Here is an 11,780-nt window from a genome sequence, read left to right on the forward strand (position 1 = left end):
TTTCAAAATTCCACACATCATGGGCCACTATGCTAATATTCTTTTGGAATTACAACAGATAATTGACTTCTACACTGGCAATCTTGGAATACAGGTTATTCATATATATGCTGACAATCTTTGGGATTTCCCAGATTATTGACTTCCATGCCAATATTGTTTTATTCCCCACAGCAACTGACCTCTTTGTTGATAATCTTTGAAATTTCCACAACTTATTGACCTTTATGCCGATAATCATGGGAATGTCCACAGGTTAGTTACATCTATGCTGATAAGTTTTGGAATGTCCACATGCTATTATACTGGTAATTTACTTTATGTTAATATGCTTTGGAATTCCCACAGGTTTCAACCTCTATGTTGATATTTTGTAGAATTTCCACAAGTCATTCCTTCAACTCACATTCAGTGTGAATCATTGCAGTAAATTATAAATGATTACGTCAACCGTTATCCTGGAAAGTAATGCATGCTGAAGCTTGATGGAGTGAAGCATCTGACATTTCAGTGTACATTTGTCCAGCTTTGTTGCACATGGTGATCACCCTTCTTTACAGATTATCACAGGTGAGTTTTGAGCAAACATGGAGAATAACACCTTTACATTAAGCCATATTACTGTTCAATATTATCTTAAGGAGTATTTTCTATATTTAATAAAGAACCCTGAACAGAAGCAGATTATAATGATAAGATTGGACCCAATACAGGGCCTGAAAAATTTAATTTTTATCCACTTGTCCCCGGACAAGTAGCCTCTATTTTTCTACTTGTCCGTAGCAGAAACTCACTTGCCCTGAAAATTTTCCAAAAAAAAAAAAATGATTCTGCTCTTACCCAACTTGTGGGAACTCTCCTACAATGGTTTGTGACAAATTGGTGGTATTTACAGTTTATAATTGTAAAAAAAGTACATTTATTACCATAATGAAAATTATTTGATATGCTTTCGTCGTTTATGGGAATTCTTTCCAGTTACCGCATTAAGATGTGTTTAACAGAAATAAATACTGGTAAGATGTTTCATCACACTTATGACTATAAAAGTAGGAGTGATTGAAGACAATAGTCTAAAAATGCAGACATTTAACATGGTTTTTTCACTACTTCTGTAAAGTTCACTTCATTTTTATAATTGCCCAAATGATATATACTTTTTCATTGAAATTGCAAAAAAATTGGTTGAAAACACTGAATATCTGAGAGGAACTCCTTTCTGATAATAGCAATAGCAACTTGCCATACCACGGCTTTGACAAGCTAGGTGGCTTTTGTTAAGGTCCGCTACAATCAAGATAGGGGGTCTTGACCATATAAGGAATTCAGCATGGTGACCTACACAAGCTTGCTGCGTACGATCGAAGAGCGGCATAAGACTCATTCTGGAGAAATTTCTGACTGTAAAATACTACTTTGAAAGACAGGGATATAGTGCTTCATCAAAATTTTGGAGTTACTGATATTTTTAGGTAAAGTTGTTAGCTTCCATCACACCACATAGTGCCGTTTGATGCTCCGTGCAGTGTGGCTAGAAATTTCATTCTCCGTACACACTGTGTTCTACTATAGCTAGCAGGTTAGTTGGGTAGAGTAACCGTAGTTGTCAATAAAGTTTGCTTCACTGTTTCACTGTCCAAATTGTTTGGTGAAAAGTTAGTTGTTCTATTTAAAATGATCTAGGCTTCCGCTTCAAACATCATTGTCTGGTTATTATCTCGTTACATTTTACATGTAAAATGAGTGGAGAAGTACGTGGCCCGGCATTTGCCCCAGGGTCAAGTGGCTAGTGGACGCACATCGACTTGCTTTTACCATGAATCGCAAACTGTAACAGAGTAACTGATTTTTCTTTAGTGTTTCCGTTGAGACGAAAAAAGTAAGCTCCGATTTAAGTGCGTCCGAGTGACCCATGTCTGGTACTTTTGGGGGACATTGTTTCTAATTTGCGTCAAAAGACGAAAGAACGCACTCTTGGCAAAACACTGAGTTGACTCTGAACTTTCTGCCCGCGGGCAAGTGAGGGCTAGTTTTGCGCTAGTCCGTACTAGAAATCAGTCTGTCCCGGGCATCGGGCAAGCGTAATTTTCAGGCCCTGCACTATATTTCAAGTGCACAGATGTTTTATTGATGGTTAGCATGTGAAAAACATGGAACACAGGTACACAGAGGCTTTAATGTAGAGAGATTCTGTAGGAACAGATATTCAAACTCACTTTTTTTACAATACTTGACTGATCTGCTGAATGTGAGATTTGTCTGGAAGCTTGTACAGTATATCAACTTTCTACGTTATGGTAGTGAAGAAAATCAAAAATTTAAGTTTCACCACAAGGTAACTTAGAAAAAGTGGTTGCTTTGAATTTGATAGATTGGTAAACATGAGTAGTTTCCCTTTACTTAAAATTTGCACATTTACCCTTGTTTTTTTATCAATTTTTAAAGAGAATAATTTCAAAGTTTACTTGAGGGAAATTTGAACAGAAGTTTAAGTGACTGTTTCAGTGTAGAGGCATGTACAACTTTATCTAGGTTAGCATGTGAAAGACCGTTATCATTGAATTATACACAATAGACTCCCCAAGTTGCTGTGAATAGTAACAATCCACCAATCAGATACAACCTTCTGAGCCAGCTGCACATCAGCAGAAAACATGGGACACAATATGATACAAACTCTCTTGACTGAACTCTAAATAAATCTGTCATAATGTACGGTATAGTGCCATGGTATGCATTCTGTTAGCATTTGCATTGGCTACCACAGTCAGTCACCTTCGCTGTACACCGGGCGTCATTCCATGTCTACAGATACACAGACAATCTGTCATGACAACTTAGCAAAACATACCCTGCGATAAAACCATAACACAAAACTTGGAAGGGTCATTATATTTTGCCATTTTGCAAACAGTTCACATCATGAACTACAAACAGACACCTACCATCATAATGGTAAGTTATCTGCCTTCTTCTCTGATAATTATTATGACTATTTACATTCAACGACATATTTTAACATCTGATTGATTGATAGACTAATCAGCTAATTGATTGATTGGTATTTGTATCAATATTAGTTTCTGTATCTGATGTGCTCATATCGCTGTCTAAATCAGATAATTTATCTCCTAATTTCTCTTCTATCTTTTTCTTGATTACTTCCAGTCTTGTTTTTAATGTTGCATATTCAAAGCGACCTCTTTTTTCACCAAACGGATCCTGAAGAGAAAATGTACAATAAAGTTTAACTTTGTGAAGAATCTAGCATTTACTTCCTCAGGGAAGAGACAGTGCTAAAGGTCATTAAAAGGGAAGTTACAGGACCATGGGTGCACAATAGAGGATTACTGATGACAGAGTCATTTGCATACACTGGGCCGGAGTTTTTTGAATTCTCATAGCATTGCTTAGACCGTATAAATTTGAATAATCATGATGGGCACTTTCCAAACATATGCAAAGAGGGGTTAAATGGTCAAACAGGGAAAACATTCTGAAACAGATATGCGTTCTCTAACAAAAGACAGAACATTTTTTCAGTTTATTTTTCGACTCAAGTTTAGTCGCTATACATTCACATGGAAGGTTCAATGATAATAAACACCTGAAACATGGCAAAATTATGGGATTCTGGGACAAAACAGGGTACGTCCAATCAGTAGCGTGGCCTTTTTACATTTGCATAGATTTACGATAATCCGGCTTTTATAGGGCAAGTTCCTGTTCAAAGAAGATTCAATGCCAGCTACAATATGCTAATTAGCATTGTATACATACCTGCATTGTTTGCCCTGATAGATACAACCTGTCATTGACAGTTGATGTGTAATAATCATAAAATTCTGGAAATGATTTCTCCATCACATCTCTGAAACACATAACAAAATATCTGTTAGAGTCATGAAAACAGCAATAATGCAAACAAGGATTTGAAATCTGTTACCTGAATTTTCATTGCTTCGGTCGTCTGCTGACAAAGATATTTAAATGACTCTCCTTATGTACTATAGTGGTTGGCCTCTTTTGCCTTGAAAACATCACATTTATTTCCTACAAGTTGAAACTATTAATAATTTTGAAAACTATATACACTGTAAATAAACTATCAATAATTATAACAAATATATATATGCATCATAAATGTTCTTCTCTTAAAATGAAAGGGACTTTCTCAGGCAACATTCAATAAGTGTTACTCACAAAACATTGCAGTGAGTGTGTCACCATTATTGGCTACTGTGCTTTGTCTATGACAGGTATAACCATCATCAGTTTGTGGTGACACCACTTCTTGAATATACTGTTTCTAAACATGAAAGTCCTTTGCAAAAGATTTGGCAAAATGGTTGGATTATATGTCAACAGCTTCTTGGCAAATGCTGATTTTGTTTCTTGTTTATTTGCTTTGCTTTCCCGCATTTATTGACTCGATTTCAATTACAAGAACTTTTCAAGGAGAAACTAATTTATTCATGGAATTTCTACAACTTTCCCGGCACATAGTGACTCTGTTACCACAGTCTAACCAAGTGAGTATGTGCCGGGAAAGCTAGACATTCCTTAAACCAGAAAAACAAGAATGACAAAAGCAAATAAGGTCTCCAACTTAGTACTGGAGGTCATTTTAAAATGTCAACAACAAAAACATAGCCAGAGAAGGCTTGATAAAAAGAAAAGGTGGGAGTGGGGGAAAAGTGTACGTCATAAATCTTCTAGACCCTACCCCCTCCTGAATATCAAATGCTCCACCCCTGGTATTGACCATGTTTACATAAGGCCAGATGGCAGGAAATGTATTTACAACCTTGGGGAGTTGTAATTAATGCTATGAGTGCTATCGTTCTAATAGTAGAGCAGATAATCGGCACTTAAGTTAGTTACAGATAGTGCAATGCCTTCCACTAGGGGGGGGGGATGATTACAACATCTGGAATTATCCTGGATCCAAATTTCGCATCAGTTCTTGTGAGTCTAACATAGAAAAATTGCAAAAATTGGTCCGCAATAGAAATAATTCACCTCAGCTTTGTTTTCTGGATCAAATTTTCCTACAAATTGATACCAAATATGACACAATTATGTTCACTGCCTTAAAAACTGTCTCACAACATATCCGGGTTGGTGTAGGTCATTTAAGGTCACAAACAGAGAAAATTACCTAAAATATACAAATTTAGGGGTTTCCCAACACTTTGAGCAGAAAATTTATCTAATAACATCCCTTGGGACTTTATGCCAAATTACAAAGCTATCACACAACTAATTTTGAGAACAAGTTTTCTTGACCAAAAATGACAATATTGTCTTAAAAATACAAATTTGTATATTTCGGGACAATCTCCACATATCTAACTATTGTTATCTCTGTACGTTTATGTACCAAATATAAAAGATGTCTGTCCAGGGGTTTTAAAAAGAAAATACTGTTTAAGATTTTTTGACCAAAAATGACAAAATTGCTCCAAAATAGTAATTTTCCCAATTTTGTCATAATTTCAACAAATTAGAAGAGTATTACACTCGCAAAGATCCAACCCAAACTTGAGAGCGATTGGGCTGGCGGTTTCAGAGAAGAAGAATTTTACTGATGAAAATGAGAAAAATCACCAAAAAAATTCAGCAAAAATACAAAATTAAGGAATCTTCACAATATTCATAAAACTGTATAAGGTTCACCTAAGGTACTCGCAAACAAATTTTCAAAGCAATCAAAACAGTGGTTCTCGAGATATTAATTCTTGACCATTTTCACATTTTGTAAGCTCATTTGCATAATTTTGGCAATGCAGACTTCATTTGAACAAAATCCCATCTATAGCCCAGGATACATCCACACACCAAGTACCAAGCTGAAATGTGCAGCGGTTTGCGTGTTTTGATGTTGACGGACATACTGTACGTACACACATACATACATACATACATACACACATACATACATACATACACACACACATACATACAGACGCCATCGACTTCAGCTTATACGATAAACTCACATTGGTATAAACCAAATGTGAGCTAACTAGAAAAATAACCAAAAATTTCAGCAAAAATACAAAATTCAAGATATCTCCATGATATTCATAAAACTGTATAGGGTTCACCTAAGGTACTTGCACAATTATTTTCAAAGCAATCAAAACTGTGGTTCTTGAGTTATTAATTCTTGACCATTTTCACATTTTTAAGCTCATTTGCATAATTTTGGCAATGCAGACTAAATTTGAACAAAATCCCATCTATAGCCCAGGATGCATCAACACACCAAATACCAAGCAGAAAAGTGCAGGGGTTTGCGAGTTTTTGATGTTGACAGACATACTATACGTACACACATACATACAGACACCACCAACTTTAGCTTATACAATAACCTCACATTGGTATACCAAATGTGAGCTAAAAACATTTGAGCTGCACTAACTTCTCACTGTTTCATAAACAAAGTAACAGCTATAACAGCACAAGTCACTGTCTACAGTCTAGTAACAACCATATGAACACCACTGTTTGAGGTAAACAGCGCCCTCAAACAATCAAATAGAAAATATGACTGTAGTTGATTGGGTGACTATACCTGAAGATGCATTCATTTTTTTCTTTTCTCCACTGTTTCTACTAAGGCTGTGGTAAATGTTTTCAAACACTAAGATGGGACTGTGCAGTAACTGCAATGACTTTACTTACCTAAGTTCATCTGGAACTTTGTCTGAGGTATTTTCTAACATTTCACAAACTGCTACCCCCGTATCGTTTCATGTCTGATACAGTCATTATATCTCTGGGCGTCACCACTCTGTCTCTCCTAGAAACAAAGTTTAAGAGTCAATAATCATTGTTATGGAACTAGGGACAGTATATGAATAAACCTTGGCATATTTACTTTGGTCTGATATCTATGGATGGTAACTATAACTTGAAATTTTGAAATTCATAAGTCTGGAAATTTTGAAATTCATAAGAGTCTGAGATCCACTGTGTGAGTGGTCACGTAATACAATAAATCATACAAATGTTGCATGTCAAACAATATGCAATTAAGATTAGTTACAAACCTCACTTTTGCACTCTAAAATATTGTCAATGTTCTGTCAAAGTATTGGACACAGATTTAACCCTTTGAGTGCTGTAATTTTTTCCCACCAAAATTTGAGTACAACATTTTACAAATTTTTATGAATTTTTCTGCAGTTGTTCGATAATTTTGGAACAAATGGACATAAAATTTAATTGGCTATAGTTTTTTATCAAAATTTTGGTAAAAATCTGAAAAAAAATTGACTGGGTTACATTTTATAAAGGTGACAAAAATTGACTTTGGCGCTCAAAGGGTTAAGCAACACTTTTTCAAATGGTGGTGTTTGAACAATAAGTTTTAGCCTTTTTAAAACTAATGGCTATACTCCAGTTCAATTGTCAGTACCGTTTTACTAAAACATTCTTTCTGGTGGCTTACAAATAAGCTCTTTGCCATGTTACGCCTGTTCTGAGGTACCAAAAGGAATATACAAATCTGCCACTGGGGGCGCCATTCAGGGTCCCACACTTTGACTGAAGGAGTACCTTTCTTAAAGGCACCACTTTATTATCAATGTTTTACAATCGAAAATGTATTGATAAAGATTGATAAACATTCCATTTGAAAGAAAAGATTGACAGTGTTAATTAGCATTTCAGGCATCTACTTTTGAAAGTACAGAGATTGAGATGGGCACATTGAAGACAGACTTTATGCAAGATTGATTGCTAGCATGCTTGTTGTACACTTGCTTTTTGTTGTCCTTGTTAGTAGCTGTAATATCTGATGACTTTTCCACCATTTTGTTTTCAATATCAACTACTTTTCTTGTTATACTTACAGCAGGTTCAGATACAATTGTCAATTTGTCAACTCAGCCTGTATATGGGTAGACTTCATTGATATCATTAGCAGCACATTCTTCACATGTAGACATTGTGTTTGCAAGCTACTTAACATGCTTTAGAGAGAACATGAACTTTTGGTGTACAAACAAAGCTTTTGAAACACCATTAAGAGTTTCTGCTACATGCCTTTTCAAGTATGATATTAACGAAAGATAGTAGACACTAAATTAAGAGTAAAAACTTTTAGTAAACACTTACTTGTTCAAAGCCTGGTTCATTGTGGTAAGGTTTTTCATTCATTAATGACTGTATTGATATAAGAACACTGGATAAACTTTGTGCTGGACTCCATGCCGGCCCTGACCAGGTTCTGTCATGTATAATAAAATATATTATGAAATGAATATGTATTTCTAATTACTGAAGTCAATATTTACAGTACATTTGCTCTCTCTCCCTCCTCTCTCTCTCTCTCTCTCTCTCTCTCTCTGTATTGGCATGCCCTACCTATATGTTTATACAAAGATGAACAGGTGTATTTATGTGTGCATGCAAGCATTGCATGCATGCATGTACCGGTATGTATGTACATGTACGTATGTACCGGTATGCATGCATGCATGCATGTACCGGTATGTATGTATGTACGGTATGTATATTTACCGGTATGTATGAATGTATGTATGTATGAATGTATGTATGTAAGTGTGTGTGACAAAAGTCAATGTATACATAATTTATATGTGTATGTAAAGTCTACTAAACAGTACAGTACTGGATTCTGTGTAGCATTTACGTTTCAGAGTCAATCATTTGACTGCCTACTGTGTACATGCTTTGTCAAATATTTATCATACACTTACATCTTTCTATAGGTAGGCGGTAGATGCATCCGACTCCCAATTATATTTTTTTCTATGGGACTATGGGAGTAACAGGAGAATTTAACATTTTTTCTAGCAATGTCAAATCCCCACTCTCGGACTATAAAATGATGTCAAACACCAAGGGGCCGGGGAATACAGGCTCATGCACTGGCTACATGTGGCTGATGAAAGCGAGAAAATTTGTCTCTCATGACTTCCTATGGGGAATGCTGTTCTCTACATTGCTGTGTACAAATGTACACAACACCAGGGCATGTGATATTGTGATTTGAAAATGGTTGGCAAGCTGAAAATCACTGAAATTAGCCAACGCGAGTGGTAGAAGAGTGAGTGAATAACTTAGTACCTTGAAATCAGTCATAAGTGTATGAATAATGAAGTTATACTTTTAATTAAAAGGACAAGTATCGTAACTTTTTCTCGATTATAGAAATTGCAGAGAACATGAATGGCAAACGCCACTCACGGAAATGAATGCATATTTTCTGATCGAAAAGTTTTGCCTGAGAGATCGCTGGGTATCATCGCCCTTTGAAAGCTTAAAGTAATTAAAATGACTCTGAAAAGTTTGTCAGACACTCGATACTGCTTAAAACCATCGACACGATCAGATAATGATACCGTAAAATCTTAAAAGACGTATTTTTTGCAACATTTAGGCCTACAGCCCAGGATGACAGTGAGTTTTGCATGCCTGGCGTAAAACGGTATTGATATACATCGAAACAATTTGAAGCCCTACTCTCGGCCTCAGAGAGTATAAATGACGGATCGTGCAACTCGACAAAACTGTTATGATAAGGCCGCTATGTTTTATAAAATGTAAACTCATTATCACGTCGATATATCGTGGTAACAGTCGGCCTTGTGAACTTTGGTTAAAGACCAACGAGCAAGCAAGATGTTCTAGCGGTCCACAAACAAACGCAGCGAAACGTGAACTTGATTGTCGACTGCAAGTAGCACAATTGGGCTGTCGTGTAACATCTAGTCCTTGTATCGGGCGTAGTTCAAAACCATAGAGGTAAAAAAATACCTCCATGTTCAAAACCAAATATGATTAGTCAACAGCACTGTTCTCTTAGTAGGTTTTTGTCTTAAACTCTTCTATGATCCGTTTATGTTTTGAACGCTTCAATGGAAAATCAAAGCAAAGAAAACGGAGTCAGTTTGATAAAATGAAGGGCTGTATTATGTACCGTACATTCGTGTACTTATAAATTCCAAACACTTAAAGTGTGGAACTGAAGTGATACTGGGTGTTGTTGTCATATGACGGAGATATGCTAACATTACCAGGGTAACACTTGCTAGACGAGTATTATTATAATATCGTATTATTATAATTAATATTGCACTATTGCACCAGATTTGATTCTGATCTGATGAGCCGTTTTTGAGATATTGAGTACACAGACAGACGGACAGACAGACAGACAGACAGACACACAGACACAGAGACAGACATTGCTGCGACATACATGTATGCCCAAGTGTGTCAACACGTGAGCAAAAATCCAAGTAAATTGAATTGAAGTACATATAACTCTAACTGTAACCAGCTAACTGTAGGTACAATGTAGCTACTGGAGGGGTCAGCAAAAACCAGAATTCCTTATAAATAAAGCAACGTTCAGAAAATTCTGTTCCATAATCTTTTTCATGTTTTCTACTTTTTCTTCAACACTCATAGTGATAAAAAATCTGTTCCGCTTTTCTGGCACAAAATTGATCTCTCAGAAATATGACACTTGCATAACTGAGAATAAGAATTTACTCTAAATGCAAGTTGTGATTGTAACTTCCCAAAACGTGATGAACAAATTTTGCCCATGGAGAATTGATTTGTGTATTTTCTGTAAGAGCATTTTTCAAAATATGGTCTCCTGGTAATTATTTAATCTACACTAATATCTTATCACAGACATATTGAGCTTAATTTTACAAGGGAATCTACCTAGCCCAGATCTAATGCCCTCAAAAGGGGTGTGTTTACTTACTCCTACAATAAACCTGAGATATGATATACAAAGACTTCCAAGGCAGTTATCAACACTTGTAAATGCAAAAAGTCGCCAGACAAAATTTCTATGTTGCGACATTGTCTACCCCCACCCGGCCCGCTCCCCGTCTGGCGTACCATAGAGATCAAATTCCCAACTACCAGGACTCGAAGTGCGATCAATATCCCCTGTTGCCCAGCACTCCCATGGTGGAAAACGTTGATAGATGCATGACATTCAAGTCTGAATCTCATGCTTCAAAGTCAGTCATCATCTGCATCTGTTACAGGTCTTGACGGAGAAATTTTCATCATTTATTCCAAATTTCAGTCAGTCATCAGGACCGACATGTTGCTAAAAACTTTCGGGACGACGAGAAATCTGTCGGTCTCGGACCGTCAGACCAACGTTAATTTCGCACACTGAGTAGGACATGCAATGGAGAAAATTACTTACCCTAGAATACTGAGACAGACTTTGCCATTTCGATAGAGGTTTGGATTAAACCGAACTTTACCATCACCTGTGGTAATTAACTTGACTCTAGGGGGTCTGATTGGATAATCTGGAGGAAACCTAATAAGGAAGTGGAAGAAACCACCCTCATAAGGGGTGTCAAAGGGTCCCGTAATAAGTGCATGCACCTGTAAAGAAACAGAAGTAAGCGGTATTACATGTATACATAATACAAATCATGGAATTTCTCTGTATCAGAAATTATAGGGTAATATCATTCACAGGGAATGGTACAAAGAAAAGAACACTTTTGTCTTCTCATTATATACAGCCCGTTTCACCTAGGTACCGCAAATCAGCGTTTGAGACAGACAAAATTCACGTACGAAACAAACGATAAGCTTGGGTATCACAACACATTTGAAAGTCATCGACTCATAGATTAACTAGAAAGCATTTGCAAGCAAAAGCGAAGTTCCAGAGACCAGAGCAGCGGAAGAAACAAGAGAATGTGTGACAAAGATAGGTGCAGAATGAAAGAGTGCTTTGGATTTTAATATTC

The 11,780-nt window shown here is 36.4% G+C and overlaps 1 pseudogene; it reads right to left on the reverse strand.

Annotated features, from left to right (window-relative positions):
• Nucleotides 1-2,105: 2,105 nt before the first annotated feature.
• Nucleotides 2,106-11,448, reverse strand: LOC139127681 (ubiquitin-conjugating enzyme E2 Z-like; annotated as a pseudogene).
• Between the last annotated feature and the right edge of the window lie 332 nt (nucleotides 11,449-11,780).

The sequence above is a fragment of the Ptychodera flava genome, unplaced genomic scaffold (assembly GCF_041260155.1).
Source record: "Ptychodera flava strain L36383 unplaced genomic scaffold, AS_Pfla_20210202 Scaffold_34__1_contigs__length_2629520_pilon, whole genome shotgun sequence".
NCBI lineage: Eukaryota > Metazoa > Hemichordata > Enteropneusta > Ptychoderidae > Ptychodera > Ptychodera flava.